Genomic DNA, 16432 nt, shown 5'->3' with positions numbered 1-16432 from the left:
ATTAAGGATATACTGAACTCTGAATAAGCAATACATGTTGCTATTTAAAAATTAAAATCTGGGCTGGGTGTGGTGGCTCACACCTGTAATCCCAGCACTTTGGGAGGCCGAGGCGGGTAGTCAGGAGTTTGAGACCAGCCTGGCAAATATGGTGAAACCCCATCTCTACTAAAAGTACAAAAATTAGCCATGCATGGTGGTGCACGCCTGTAGTCCCAGCTACTCGGGAGACTGAGGCAGAAGAATCACTTGAACCCAGGAGGCAGAGGTTGCAGGGAGCCGAGATTGCACCACTACACTTCAGCCTGGGTGACAGAGCAAGACTCTGTCTCAAGAATAAAATAAAATGAAATGAAATGAAATGAAATAAAATAAAATAAAATAAAATAAAATAAAATAAAATAAATCTGCTGAGTGTGGTGGCTCAGGCCTGTAATCCCAGCACTTTGGGAGGCCTAGGCGGGTGGATCACTTGAGGCCAGGAGTTAGAGACCAGCATGGCCAATATGGCAATACCCTATCTCTATGAAAAAAAATACAATAAATTAGCTGGGTGAGGTGGTGCACACCTGTAGTCCCAGCTACTTGGGAGGCTGAGGCAGGAGAATCACTTGAATCCGGGAGGGGGAGGTTGCAGTGAGCCGAGATCGAGCCACTGCACTCCAGCCTGTGCGACAGAGCAAGATTCTTTCTCAAAAAAAAAAAAAAAAAAAAAAACACAGGCAGATCACCTGAGGTCTGAGGTTGGGAGTTCGAGACCAGCCTGGCCAACATGGTGAAACCCCATCTCCACTAAAAATACAAAAATTAGCTGGGCGTGGTGGCACCCACCTGTAATCTCAGCTTCTTAGGAGGCTGAGGTAGGAGAGTCACTTGAACCTGGGGTTGGAGGTTGCAGTGAGCTGAGATTGCACCACTTCACTCCAACCTGGGCTACAGAGTAAGACTCCATCTCAAAAAAAAATTAAAATCCAACCAAATGATGCTGGGCACGGTGGCTCACGCCTGTAATCCCAGCACTTTGGGAGGCCAAGCCAGGCGGATCATTTGAGGTCAGGAGTTCAAGACCAGCCTGGCCAACATGGCAAAATCAAGTCTCTACTAAAAATACAAAAATTAGCCAGGCATGGTGGTGCATGCCTGTAATCCCAGCTACCCGGTAGGCTGAGGCAGAGAGAATTGCTTGAACCCGAGAGGCAGAGGTTGCAGTGAGCTGAGATCGAGCCACTGCACGCCAGCCTGAGCAACACAGCGAGACTCCATCTCAGAAAAGAAAAAAAGAAAAAAAATCCAACCATATGAAAGTCTTAAAGATTTATGTCAGTTTAAAGAAGAATAAAAATAGTGCAGGCATTTCAAAAGAACAGCACATTTAAATTCCTTAATTGCAGGTTGAATGCCCAAAGTAAAGCCACCTTTACATTTATAAGCTGTTTTAGGTTGTGAAAGTGTAAGATGCCATACTGATTGTAATCATTTATAATATTAGGATTTCTCTGTGAATGATAGCAATAATACTGTATGCTACATAAAATGAAGTTTTAATTTGATAAATTAGGCTATTTGGGCCACTGAAGTATCATCTGGTTCAGTTAAGTTCCTAGAATAAACCTAGTCACTGTTTCTGAGATAATTAAATGATATTTACACGGAAATTGAAAATATTGTATTGCCTAAATTGTGGTTTCATTCTTTATCTGTGTAACTGAGGTCATAGTCAAGTATATAGACTCTTACTACCAGAAAAAATGGGGACCCTTAATATAATCTAACTCCAAAAAATAATTAAATAGGTAGACACTATATAATAGATGTAGAAGTGGTAGTGTATATTTCTTATTAATTTATTATATTTTTATTATATGCTAGCATATACAACTTGTAGCACTGTTAAACACATTTTATGAGGAGCTAGCATCACAAAAATTGCTACCAAAATTTACACACTTTCTGACTTTTAAAATTGCAATAACACATCCTACTCTGGCACTTTAAAATAATAGATTTCTATTTCCTTTTATGACTTCTGCAAGATGCTCCTAATTCTTGTTTGCTTTCTCTGATTTTATCTCTTCAATTTATTTATTTAATGGTATTCTTCCTTGATAATTCATGCTACTGTCCACATTTTATAGCACTCCTCTCCAAATTTTCACATGTATAGAGTTCGTCATATAACCACCTAGATTTTATACTTTTTTCTTATGTCTTTTCTTTGTTATTGATATAATAGGGATCATAATTTTGATATATAAAGCTAATACATTTTGTTCTCAATAAACCTTGCTCCCATGATTCATTGGTTTAATGAGAAGGTAAATTCATGCAATCAAGAACAAAGGGTCATTTCTTTTTTTTCTAAGTTTTAAATTAAATGTTTTCAAGTGCCTAGAAAGAAACTAGTGTAGAAAACGTGGCTTATTGCGGGAGGAAATCATTTTTTTAATGTAAAACACTTATCTTTATGTATTAAGGGTTGGAATGGTGAGGTGGGAATTTTACTGTAAATCAAAGTGAAATGCAGGAAGAAAACAGCATAGTGAATAAGAAAGGCCCCTTGCCACAGAATAGAATGATAACTTAGCTAATTGTTGGGAGTATAAAGCCCTAGGGGTGAGTAAATTGAGAAGGGTAAAATCAGATGTTAGTATATTTTTTATTCCCACTGCCAATGATCTCTAGAAGAAATTACAGAACAAGACTTTGAAAATGATAATTTCTGTTTCCCTGACCCTCATGGCACAGGAGAGCAGACATGGAAGGAAGTGGTGCCAAGGTGTTTGCCTCTGGGAAACATCTTGCTCCTCAGTGCCTTTGGATGGATGTGTGGCCTATGAGAAACTCAGACTTTATTCCTTGCTGAAATGGGGGAGGGGTTGATACTATAAGCCCTATTATATTTCAAAGTGCTTTTATCTAAATGAAGTCAGGCTTTCTAAAACCCCATGTACATTCCTGTTTTATTAAAAGGTACATTCTACAGCTTAAGATAGCTAACCACAGAATATTCTAGACATAAGAAGCATAGACCTTTCCTTTGGAAGTAGGCCTTTGTTTTAGACAGTGCTTTAGGTTCGAAATTATCTACAAAACTGCCAGTAAATCTTGTTACATACAATGTAATAAATCCCAAATATGCAACTAATAATGTTTTATGAATTCTAACCAGAAAAATGTTTTGCCAGTCCCTGCTTTGTGATTTGTATTTCTTCTGCAAACTCATGCCCAGAGGCTGTCATTGTGGATTTTGTGAGCTTCCTCTACAAACTTTTGGTATCTGTTGAGAGTTTTGGATGGCAAATACATGAGATGGTAATGAGCAAAATGTCTCTATGGGAGGCAGCTACTGAGGACCAGCTGCCCCACTGACTCAGTCCACTCACTGCTTTTTCTCCCATGCCTTTGTCCTCGTTTTCTCCTTGGGTGGCATCTTAGTAGGAGGGCAGTATGTAATCATTCCTTTGTTCAATAAGTAATTATTGTGCACTTACTATGCCTGAGACAGTGCTGTGATACATTGATGAACAAAACAGACAAAAAAGAGAGGAACAGCAAAGCCTGCAGTACCAGTCCATGACTGTCATGACAGGCCAGGTCCACACCATCATACCAGTACAGGTGGACACTTCCCATTAGGTGTAATGAGCAGTAGAAGGACAGAGACATGATCCGAGGCCCTGCTTTGCTTACCAGTGCATCCCTTGACCATTACAGACGCTTAACAACTCTGTTGAATATGTGGATGACTGTGTGCTTCATCTTGAACCCATATACTACCTAGGGAGAAAGACTAAAAATATGACGGCATTCCTACCATTAAAAACTGAGTTATTACTTAAATGTTCTTAAGTGTTAAAGCAGGGAGAACTAGAATAACATTAATTGACAGCATTCGGTGTTCTCTGCCAGCAGGAGGAATTGGAAATCAAGAACAACTAGAACCAGAAAGAAGGATATGTATCTACTTCTTTTTCAGTTTTCTAAGGGCAATTCAGATACTTGGAATATTTGCCCTTTTCTCTGGGCATTTTTTCTAGATTAGGTGCTAGAAACATTTCTAAGTTAATGTTTCAGTTCCACCCTTTATGGCAGTGTGACTGATCATGTCACATAACAAGTGTATACTTTGATTTCCACATTTGTACTGCAATTGAAATGAAACTAATAACACTATTCCCCTCAAAGAACTGTTGTATTGATCAAGCGAAACAAAAAATGAAATCTAAGTAAGGATAAGGACATGGGAGAATTTATAATAGGAACATTTTGTTTTCTTGTGTCATTTTTCGACAAAAGGGCTCATCAGCTCAGGTATAGTTATAGGAAATTAAACAACAAGCTTCTTCTCCATCTGAGATTTCACCATTTACATTTTTTTCTATCCATTTGTAAGTGGATGAAAAGAAAAAAATTATATAAAAAGTAGAAGTTATAGTCAATGTTGGTATTAGTTGGGAAAGGCTAACAGTTACAAAAAGTAAACTCAATATGAATAATTTTTCATACATAGCAGAAGTTTCTTTCTGCACACATAACAGCCAGTCTTAAGTGAAAGTACAGTTTCTGAGAGAGTGACGTTCCTTCATGAGATCTTTTGGGGACCTGTACCTTAGAGATTCTGCCATCAATGACCCATCATTTGGGAGGGATCTCATTTCCAACCAGGCACAAGGGAAATGATCATGGAGAAATACAACTAGGAGGTCATTAGGGACCAGCCTGAAAATGTCACATGTTCTTTCTACTGATAGCTCATTGTCTAGAAACAGTCACATGACCACATAGGGAGGCTTATGCTGGCCACTGTATTTTGGTGAGCCACGCTGTTCCTATAATGCAATCTTTAGGAGTTCTAGCACCTTCAAAATGTCACTACAAGTTATTTATATAATTTCTACAGTAATTTTCAGTTTACTTCTCTAAGTTGCATATTAGAATCTCAATACCTAGAGAGAAGGAAGAGTATATTTTTATTTTCTGTTTTTTTTTTTTTTTCTACAGAGGCTAGTAGAGTTTTGACCTGTCAAAGGTACTCAATCATGAGTAAGTAAACATATAAGGAAAAAAATAATGTCATTTGAATCCTACACAGATCCTTCACAGTAAACTTTATTGGCTGGGAATGGAGGGTGAGGACAGGGAGTGGAATATGATAAGGATGTGTTAGTATATATAGTAATTATCAGAATCAACATCTTTTCAAAATAAATGTGACCTCTTGTTCCCAAATTCTGATAGGTATTGGAAAGGTGACTCCCTGATTGTGGGTGGGGGGGGGGGGGGGGGGGTTGGGGGTATGGAGCCTGCAAAGCAGATTGAGGGAAACATTCAATGTAAAAAAGTGCTCTCTATCTTGATTGGGGGTGGTACATCACATTTGTCAAAGCTCATCAAAATGTACATTTAACATCTGTGCATTTTCTATGTAAATTTTATTTTATACAAATCATACCTCTATTGAAAAAATTGAAAAATAATTCACAACTTAAAAAATATAATGAATTAACAAAAATAGAGAAAAAATATGAGGACTTCTCACTGAATTCAAAATCTATTTGAATTTTTTAAATTTTTATTTATTTATGTTTTATTTTTAGAGATGAGGTCTCACTAAGTTGCCTAGGCTGGTATCAAACTCCTGGCCTGAAAGGATCCTCCTGCCATCAGCTTCCCCAATAGTTGGGATTACAGGCATGAACCACCATGCCCAGCCAAATCTATTTGTGTCTAATTTAGACAGAAGTCACTTCAGGCAAAGTCTCCAACAGTATATTCTCTATGATGTTGCATTGCAGCAACTCAGTTCTGCAACCCCGTCTTCTTTCTCTTACAACATTAGGATTCTTAGGAGAGAGGGTGTCTACTTAGAGCTAAATAGTGTGACTTCTGCACCATGAGTTGTGACAAGGGAAACAGTGTTGAAGAAACTATCATGAACATTGAAGACCAAACTTCAATTAAGGAGCCTTCCTATATTTAGGAAAAACCTTACGATTTTTGTTTTATTTTGACAGAAACGCAAATTATGCTTGTCACAGAAGGGAGAAATCTGCATCCATTGTCAGAATAGCAAATATTATGGCAAAGTAGGTACACAAAACAACCCTATTTTGGGTTCAGATTGAGACAGAGAGGGAGAAATATATGTGAAGTATGCAACAGAGAGAATTATTTATGTTTGTTTGTTTTTGTGGGTTTTTTTTTTTGAGACAGAGTCTTGCTCTGTCACCCAGGCTGGAGTGCAGCTCAAACTCGGCTCACTGCAACCTCCACCTCCCAGGTTCAAGTGATTTTCCTGCCTCAGCCTCCCAAGTAGCTGGGACTACAGGCATGCACAACCAAGCCCAGCTAATTTATTGTTTTTTTGTTTTTGTTTTTGTTTTCCATAGAGACAGACTTTTGCCATGTTGGCCAGGCTGGTCTCGAACTCCTGGCCTCAAGTGATCCACCCACCTCAGCCTACCAAAGTGCTGAGATTACAGGCGTGAGCCACTGCGTCCGGCAACAACAGAGATAATTCTTATAGAGTTTTCCAAAACTATTCCTGGGGTATTTCACTGTCAGTTACAATGGAAGAGAAATCTGAGACTTATCCAGAACTATCATATGAAGTTTTTGAACAGCAACAAGATTGTTGCACCAAAATTTTAAAAACGAAACAGCTACTAAAGCTATTAGAATGTGCAGCAACCCCCTGCCTGTAAGTGAAGACCTTATGCCATTTGTTAGGCTCCAAGCCTCCCTAGAGACTGTTAGGGAGTGTATCTGGAATGAGGAGAGCTCAGAAATGTTTGCAGAAACCTTGTTCTCCATTTCAGTGAGTCATTAATGAAAGCCTATGACTCATAGCTATATAAATGAGAAAGAAGCAAAAGCAAAACAAAACAAAAAGAGCACAATCTTCCCCTCCATATCTCTCAATCTTTATTACAATGCATCCAATCTTACAAAAGCAAAGGCATGCTGTATATAAAATTTGTGTCCCAGATTAAGGACCATATAATGTGAGTGATTTGGGAATACCTAGCCTTCTACAGTAGGAATCTGTCAACTCCATAATTTCTTTCAAAGAGAAGGCATGCCTTTTGCTCACTTAACATGAAAAGTCTCCATTTGATATGTAACCCGCTGAATTTCAATGAAAATAGCCAACTCAAAACTACTCACTAATTGCTCATAGTTTTGATGGTGGTTTAAACTGTGACTCAGATTAATTCATTTTATTCAACAATATGCAATTTTTCTGAAAGAAATTTTTTATTCTGAGAGTCTTTCAATTTTGTTTTTTCTGCTAACATGCCTTCAAAAGGTAATCACTCTTCAGAATGTCATATCCTGAATATTACCCTCTTCTGGGAGAAAGAAAATGATTTAATCACATCTTGACTCTTCGCGCTTTTCTCATTTATTTGTTTCTCATTTAGCAAAAAGCTACTGTTGATAAATTGTTGTTTCAATTTTTATAATTTTTTTCTATGCATTTCTCAACTATGCTTACTATTTGTTTTTTTTACTAAAATTTTATTAAAACATGAATTATATCATGTTAAGCAATTGGGTGGTTTTGTCAGAGGTATTTAAACCAGAGCAACTCCTTGAATAGGGGCTTGGCAAAATAAGGCTGAGCTGCATTCCCAGGAGGTTAAGGCATTCTAAGTGTCTAGATACAGGTCATAAAAACCTTGATGAAAAAACAGGCTGCAATAAAGAAGCTGGCCAAAATCCACCAAAACCAAGATAATGGCAAGAGTGACTTCTGGTCTCCCTCACTGCTACATTCTCACCAGTGCCGTGACAGTTTACTAATGCTGGCCCAGCATGGTTGCTCACACCTCTAATCCCAGCACTTTGGGAGGCCAAGGCAGGTGGATCACTTGAGGTCAGGAGTTCAAGAAAAGGCTGACCAACATGGTGAAACTCCGTCTCTACTAAAAATGCAAAAATTAGCCCGACATGGCGGTGCACACCTGTAGTCTCAGCTACTTGGGAGGCTGAGGCAGGAGTATGACTTGAACCTGGGAGGTGGAGGTTGCAGTGGTCCGAGATACTGCACTCCAGTCTGGGTGACAGAGCAAGACTCTGTCTCAAAAACAAAAAAAAACCAACAATGATGACAAAAAAACAAATGCCATGGCAATGTCAGGAAGTTACCCTATATGTTCTTAAAAGGGGAGGCATGAATAATCCACCCCTTATTTAGCACATAATCAAGAAATAGCCATAAAAGTGGGTCTATGGAGTAGCCATTCTTTACTCTTTTACTTTCTTAATAAACTTGTTTTCACTTTGTTCTGTGGACTCACCTCAAATTCTTTCCTGCACAGTATCCAAGAACCCTCTCTTGAGGATCTGGCTCTGGACCCCTTTCTGGTAACAGTTTCAGATTTTAAAAAATAAAGCAACTAATATTAAAGTAAAAGATAAATGCTGTAGTGCTTAACGGTAAATAAATTGCCTTTCTATTCAGTATCATGCTGGTTTAATTATTTGAAGTTTAAAAATAAAACAATTAGAGAAACATAATTCCCTTTCTCTTCTATATCTATTTTTAGGACATTTCTGGCTATTTCATTCTTATTATAACTTTTGGAATCAGTTTGTCTGCTTTTCCAAAAAATATACTGTTGGTATTTTAAACTGGGATTACATTAAATTTACAGATTAATTTGAGGAAGAACTGAGATTCTTATGGTGTTGCATTTACTATTGCAAGAGTGTATTTTCCTTGTATTAAATCCTTCTTTTGTGTTCCTCAGTGGCATCTACAGTTTCGTCACAGAAGATTGTAGGTTTCTGGTTAAGTTTTGTATTTTATCTTTTGATGTTTTAGTCTTGTACATAGTTATTGTTCATATGAGAATCTCCTTTATTGCTATAAATTAATTTAGTACTCTTTCCTGTAACTGATTTTTCTTATTATTTATAATGGTCCTCAAATTGATCCTTCTAGGCCGGGCTGATGCATGTAATCCCAGCACTTTGGGAGACTGAGGTGGGTGGATCATTTGAGGTCAGCAGTTTGAGATCAGCCTGACTAACATGGTGGAACCCCATCTCTATTAAAAATAATTAGCCAGGTGTGGTGGCACACGCCTGTAATCCCAGCTACTCTGGAGGCTGAGGCACGAGAATTGCTTGAACCTGGGAGGCAGAGGTTGCAGTGAGCTGAGATTGTGCCACTGCACTCCAGTCTGGGTGACAGAGCAAGGCTCTGTCTCAAAAAAAAAAAAAAAAATAAAATAAAACTGATCCTTCTAGATTTGCTAAGGAGAAAAATATATTATTTTCAAAAGTTAGTCATTTAAAATTCTCCTTTCTAATTTTTGTTTCTAAATTTATTCCTCAATCTATTCCACAATTTCATTGGTTAATCTAGAATAATTTATATTAATAATATTAATAGCAAATTTTGTTGCATTATTATTGATGTTAAAGAGAATGTTCTAATGATTTCTCAATTAGCATATACATGCTATTTTTCATGTATATAAATATAGTCACGTCAAAACTATTTTATTTTATTATGATTTTAAAATCAAGAATAGTTGTTGAATATTATTAAATTTTCTTACATCTAGTGAGATTTATATGACAATCTCATTTGACTTGCTAAATATATTGATTTATTTTTATAGCTATCCTAATATTTAACCACACTAACATTTTTCCAGGAATAAACTCCAATTGCTTTGCTATTTATTAAATAAACAGCTAATTTTTACCTAGTTAAAGATGTTTTTATCTTAATGTGCTTGAACAAGGGGTTCCATGCTTGTTTTGTGTGTGCGTATGTTCATGTGTGTGCATTTACCTTTAATGGGATTTGGGGATCATACGATATACATATTCTAAAAGAGTTACGAAAATTTTTCCTTTTTTCTATACTCTGAACAATTGAAATTTAATTGCAGTTATCTGTTACTTGATGTTTTGGAATAATTCCCTTGTGAAACCATCTGGGCAATAGCTGTTAGACTTTATCTCCTGAATGGTAAATGATCTGTGTAGTATTCCAAACCCACTTTCTGGAGTCAGTTTGGTAGTTTATATTTTCCAAAAAAATAAAGAGAGAAATGCAATTTTATACCTATTCTCAGACATGCAAAGATTTGGACACTTTTTTTTTAAGAATTCTATCAATTTTTCCCAATTCTACCAATGTCTATAGTTATTACTTTATTGGCATTGAAAAGGTTATATTATTGTTTGTCCTGTTTATTCATGTTACTCATGAATAAAATAAGCACAGTGAATGATAGGAAAGGCAAATGATATAACATTTTGCAAAACTGGGGTCCCAAAAAAAATGAAAGAGCAATAGGATTTATTTATCGATTCTAACATTTAACAATTTATGCTTAATTAATTTTTGTTTTTATGTTTATTTCTACTTCTTTAATTACATTTGTTCTTTTTCAAACATTTAAAATTGGATGCATAGTGTTTTTGATATTATATATTATGTTTTGTCTGTTCTTTATTTAAGCTGTTATACTTTCAGAAATGTATGTTTCAATTGGCTTAATTTTCTAAATCATTTCTAATTTTGGTTTGACTTCCTCTTTTCTCCAAAAGAGAATGTAAAATTTCTCTCTTAATGTGGAAAGATTATTACTCTTTCTTGTTATTAATTTCTGTTTTATGGTATTTGGATTATATTAACTCTTTGGAATTTATTAAGCTGTTTTTTGAGGCCCAGTATGTGGTCAATTTGTTAATATTATTTAGGAATTTGAAAACAATTTGTTCTCTTAGCTTTTAGAAATATGCCTCCATATTTGTGTGTGTGTATATAAATACACACACACACATATATACATACACACATACAACGAACATTTAGTAAAAAATATGTAATAATGTTCATATTATATTTAAAATTATATTATTTAGTGTTTTATGCTAATTTTTGGTCTTTCGTTTCTGTTATACATTGAGGAGTGAATAGCTCTTAAAATTGGCTAATACTATTGTGTTTCTATCTATTTCTCTTTGTTTTTTCCTTGTGGATTTTGCTCTGTTAATGTTATGCTATGTTTTTGGTGCATCAATAAGTGTCTGGTATGCCTTTGCCTATTTATTAATTTTAGCCAATATAAATATCTTTGTGGTAGTAATGTTCTCATGTTTTGTTCTGTTGTCCAACCTGATATTTTTATTTTTTGAATAAACAAGTATAGTCTATTTACATTTAATGGTATGATATATGTTTTGATGTATACTAGTTGGTCAAACTCTGTGTTTAGGTTACCCTATTTATGATTTCTTTTTATGATTTTTGATATCATTTAGTTTTATTTTTCTTATAAAATGTTTTGTTTACACATTTATAATTCTAACTATATAACAAATTCAATTCTCTTTCTTTAGGCAATGTCTATATAAACAATGGCATTAAATATAATTCAATATTTTTACTTTTATTTTCCAATTCTCAGTCTTTTCCTATTTCAGTGTTAAATGATGCTATGACAAACTGTGAGCCCGGAATAACTTTATTTCCTCTACAGATAATTTGATTCTTTTTTGCCTTCATCCCTTAAAGATTATTTCCTTGTAATTTATTCATGGCACAGTAAAGTCTACCAGGATATATTTCAGGGCAATTGTTAATTTTATGTGTCAACTTGACTCTGTCATGGAGTGCCTAAATAAAACATTATTTCTTGGTGTGCTTGTGTAGGTGTTACTGGATGAAATAAGCATTTGATTCCATGGACTCAGTACAGCAGATTGCCCTCCCCAATGTTATGGGCATCACTCAATATTTTTAGGATCCGAGTAAAACAAAAAGTAGAGGAAAGACAAATTTACCCTTTTTGTTTCCTGCTTGCTTGCTTGAGTTGGGATACTGGTCTTCTCCTGCCCTGGACTGGGAAATCAACTCCTATGGTTCTCAGGTGTTTGAGACTTGGACTGAAATTATACCACTGGATTTCTTGAGTCTTCAGGTTACAGATAGCAGATCATGAGACTTCTTTGTCTCCATAATCGTATAAACCAATTCTTCATTTAAAAAATCTCTGCCTGTATTTGTATATATACATATCTGTCTCCTATTGGTCCTGTGTCTCTTAAGAATCCTAATATATATTGATTGTACTGTGTCAGGGTTTCCTGGATAGGTGTCTTTTCTTAATTGATACATTATATATATTTTTGGAAAGTTTCATTTTTTGGAGAAAGTTTTATATATATTGTATTATTTTATTTTATTTTGGAAAGTTTAACTTTATTATATCCTAAGACAGTTTTATTGTTTTCTTTTCTAGTAATCAATTTATATTCTTTTGGAACCCCAATTTTGTAAAACGTATCATTTGCCTTTCCCATCATTCATCGTTCTCTTTTTGACCTCTTTTCATCTATACTTTATCATTTATCACATTTACTTCTAAATCCTATCATCCATGTCAGATTCTGTGTCTTCAGCAGTGTTTAATTCTTTAGTTGCTAAATCCAATGAGACTTCATGTCCCTGATGGTTTTCTGCATGTTTGGATGTATGTTTGTGTTTTTATGGGTTTTCTTCCTGTGCTTTGCCTGTTGATATGGTTAGGCTTTGTGTCCCCAGCCAAATCTCATTTTGAATTGTATCCCCATAATCCACATGTTTCAAAGGAGAGACCAGGTGGAGGTCATTCCATCATGGGGGCAGTTTCCCCCATGCTGTTCTCGTGATAGTGAGTGAGTTCTCATGAGATCTGATGGTTTTATAAGGGGCTCTTCCCTGCTTCGCTCAGCACTTCTCCTTCCTGCTGCCTTGTGAAGAAGGTACCTTGCTTCCCCTTTGCCTTACACCGTGATTGTAAGTTTCCTGAGGCCTCCCAAGCTATGCAGATCTGCGAGTCAATTAAATCTCTTTTCTTTATAAATTACCCAGTGTTGAGCAGTTCTTTATAGCAGTATGAAAGCAGACTAATACACCTGTCATATTTCACTGTTCTTGAATTCTCACCATGACTCCCCTGAGATTTTTTAACTATACTTTGCATTCTCTGTTTTTATTAAGGTGCTCACTTCACAAAGTTTGAGAATGTTTCCTGCAAATATGACTTGTGTTTGTGACTCTTTTTTCATTCCTGTATTTTATGAGTCCTGAGGCTTTATTCCAAAGCTGTTCCTCTAAGGTCTTACTGTCCACACAGGTTTCTAAATTATTGTCTGATTGTTGAATTGTTCATAGAGTGGGCCTTTGAAGAATGTGATCTGAATAATTTTCTCAAATGTTAAAGCCAAATAGATTTGTATTAGTTTTCTAGAGGATTATCATAACAAATTACTACAAACTAGTAGCTAAAATCAACAGAAATCAGTTTTGCAGGCCAGAAGTTTGACGTCAAGGTATTGTGTCAGGGTCATCCTTCCTTTGAAAGCTCTTAGGGAGAATTCTTCCTTGGCTCTTCAAGCATCTGGTGGCTCCCGGCCTGTGGCATCATAACTCCAATCTCAGCTTTCACCTTTACATGGGTGTCCACATGGCCTTTTCCCTTTTTCTTCTCTTAAAAGGATAACTGTCATTTGGATTAAACACTCAGCCCCAAACCAGGATCTTCAACTTAATTAATACAAAGACCATTTTTTCCAAATAAGATCCTATTTAGAGGTCCTGGATAGACATATTGTTTTGGGGACCACTACTCAATCCACTATAGGAAGTTAATGTCTTTCTATTTACCATTTTACTTTGGCTAAAATTATAATTCTTCTTGTATGGCTTGGGTTTATAAATATCTCCATGATTAGTCAAAAATTGACTTTGACTTTTATTTTTGTTTTTTATAACTTTTTGTTAATTTTTGGTGATATCCAAAAAAGAAGAAAACTTCTGTCTATGTCACTATTTTTAAATTTCCAGTTTCAGTTTTCTTTAACATGTAATTCAACTTTATAGAAGTAATATAATCAATCAAAGTGACATTAGCTTTTTGCATGCAAATTCATCTGCAACTGCATCTGTAATTTCTGTTCCCTTTTAGCAAGAATGAAGACAGAGCTCACCACCACTTTTCTGTAACCTTTCCTCCTGGGTGTTTTGCCTTATTTTTTTTTCTATAGTATTTTCAGATTCTCTATATGTCAAATCCATTATTAATACACTATCTTGTCTATTTCCTCTTAAATAACCCGCTCTTTATCTTGCACTACTTCAGTTACGACCTTCTCTTCCTCCTACACTCCATAACCAAATTTTTAAAAGACATTTTTTCATACTTATTAGCCATGTTTACATGCCCACTTATAAAAGATACATTCTACCATTCATTTCCTTTTATTCATTTGTAGTCCAAATAGTTATTCTAATTAGAAATTTCAAAGAACTTTATAAGAGATGACTAGGTTTTATTATTTTTAATTTTTGCTGTTTTCCGAAATGAGACATGGACTAGAACAATTTGAAAAGCACTGACTTAACAAATATTGCTTGTCAGGCTTGTATTACTTGTTCTTTTTGAGAACACTACACATTACATAAGCAATAATATTTTGAGAAAAAATGACAAAATATGTATATTCCTATTTTTTGTTTTGAGAAGATGGGTAGAGCCTAATAAATGTAGCTGTTGGAATGGGACAGAAAATGTCTGAAGACGATGAATTGTCTGCAGTAGAGAAAAAGGTAGTGAGCTGTTATTGTTAAAACCTTTGTCTCTTTGCTCCCATATTTTAAAGCTAATGTGTCTTAAAAATTTAAACTTTTCCTCAAGGTGAAATTTTGTCTTAATATTCTGAATCTCTGAAACATTGTGAAAAGATCACTACCCACTCATCTTTTTAAATTGAATTTTCAAAGAACACACATCTCGAATTCGTAGTCTACCCAGCCCTGGGTCACCAGTTCTCTCAGTTTTGCACTTTTGCATTGCTATATTCACCACTCAAATCATAGGCTCCACATTACCTATCTGAGAGTTTCTGTTTTCTGAGTGATCTTATTTTCTTCCGACATAAATACCAAAGTAAAAATGTTGACTCTGTACATTGATGGTTATTTTTAGCTTTCTGTACTTAAAAAAAATAGTCAAGTGTATGCCAAAGTAGTAAAACAAAACAAACAAAGAAAAAAGCACCAAACTTTCCTTTAGCTGGTTTGGTAATATATGTTTAATGTATTTTCTTGTCATTTGCAAGACCTACCATGGGAATCTTAGCATTAAAAAAATTTTTTTTTCTCAGATAATGTATAAAAATGGCAAGAGGTTATTTCAGGGCAGATTTTTGGAAAGTATTTTGAAATAGCATAAAGTTAACATTTCCTAAATAGTTATTTCAGAAACTAGACCATTAACCTTTAGAAAAGACAAAAAAAGTATATTGGAAATTTGCCTTAGTATTATTGGCTTCAGGCAGAATTTGGAATCAGAAGCATATTTCTTGGACAAACTTAAACCACTAACTACCATTTATGAGAAACTAATACAACTTCATAATAAAACACTCTTACCTATAAGGTAACTCCATTCAATAGAATACATTAAAGAGTATTATCTAGAGTTATAAAATAAAATAGCATGAAAAATTGGAGATATGTATTTCTGAAGTTAAATCAGAATATTTCTTCTAGAAAAAATTTATGGAATCTAATAAAAGGAATAGATTGTAAAGAGAAAGTATAAATATATAGGTGATGAAGTAACAGTTTCATAGACAAAACATAAAAATTTCTCAAATTAAAGTATTCTATAAAAATTATACAGAAAAAAATGAGTCATACAAAGCCTTCTAAACTAAATAAATAACCTATTTTTAAATTGAACTCAGACCTACATATATCAGTGTGAATGCCACAGCATTGCTACAATGATGTTAACAAATGGGTTGAAATGATAAGAGTTGCTGATAAGATAGGAGACATACTGGCTACCATTAGGAATCTGGGGTGTTGACTTAGAGTTAAGGATTGACTTGTCTAAGTGGGAATTGTCCTCTTACAGAAAACATGAAAATTAAGACCTATTTCATGGAAATCAGCTATAGAAGTAAGTGCTAAGAATCCACATTAGCAAAATGCTGAGGTGATGAATCAGGCTGAAGTCACTGGTACAGCACATCACGTTGCTACAAACTATGTTTGCAGGTGTGCACTCCAGCTCCTGATCAAGGCGGTGAAGGTGCTTATGTTCCCTCTAATATGAAGCTGTATAAGCCCACTGCCCAGAGGGACTGGCTCCCTCTTCCAGAATCTAAAATCTTGTCCTACTCTTTGATTATGGGAAGCCTTAGAATGTGATGAGCAGAAAGAAAATCATGTAATTGCTGTCCCTGTCCCTTTATTTTCCCCAATAATACTGTTTCAGGTTCAGTGTTCCTATTTGCTGGTCAATCAGCCTTCTTTGCTTACCAGTCACTTTCGGAAAGAAAGGGAATATGCTTTTAATGCTCAGTTACTCAGAAATTTTACCTATGATGCATATCTCATAAATGAAATGAG

This window comes from Pan troglodytes, chromosome 3, assembly GCF_028858775.2.
Source record: "Pan troglodytes isolate AG18354 chromosome 3, NHGRI_mPanTro3-v2.0_pri, whole genome shotgun sequence".
NCBI lineage: Eukaryota > Metazoa > Chordata > Mammalia > Primates > Hominidae > Pan > Pan troglodytes.
The sequence above is the reverse complement of the archived record's forward strand: the minus strand, read 5'-3'. Positions refer to the sequence as shown.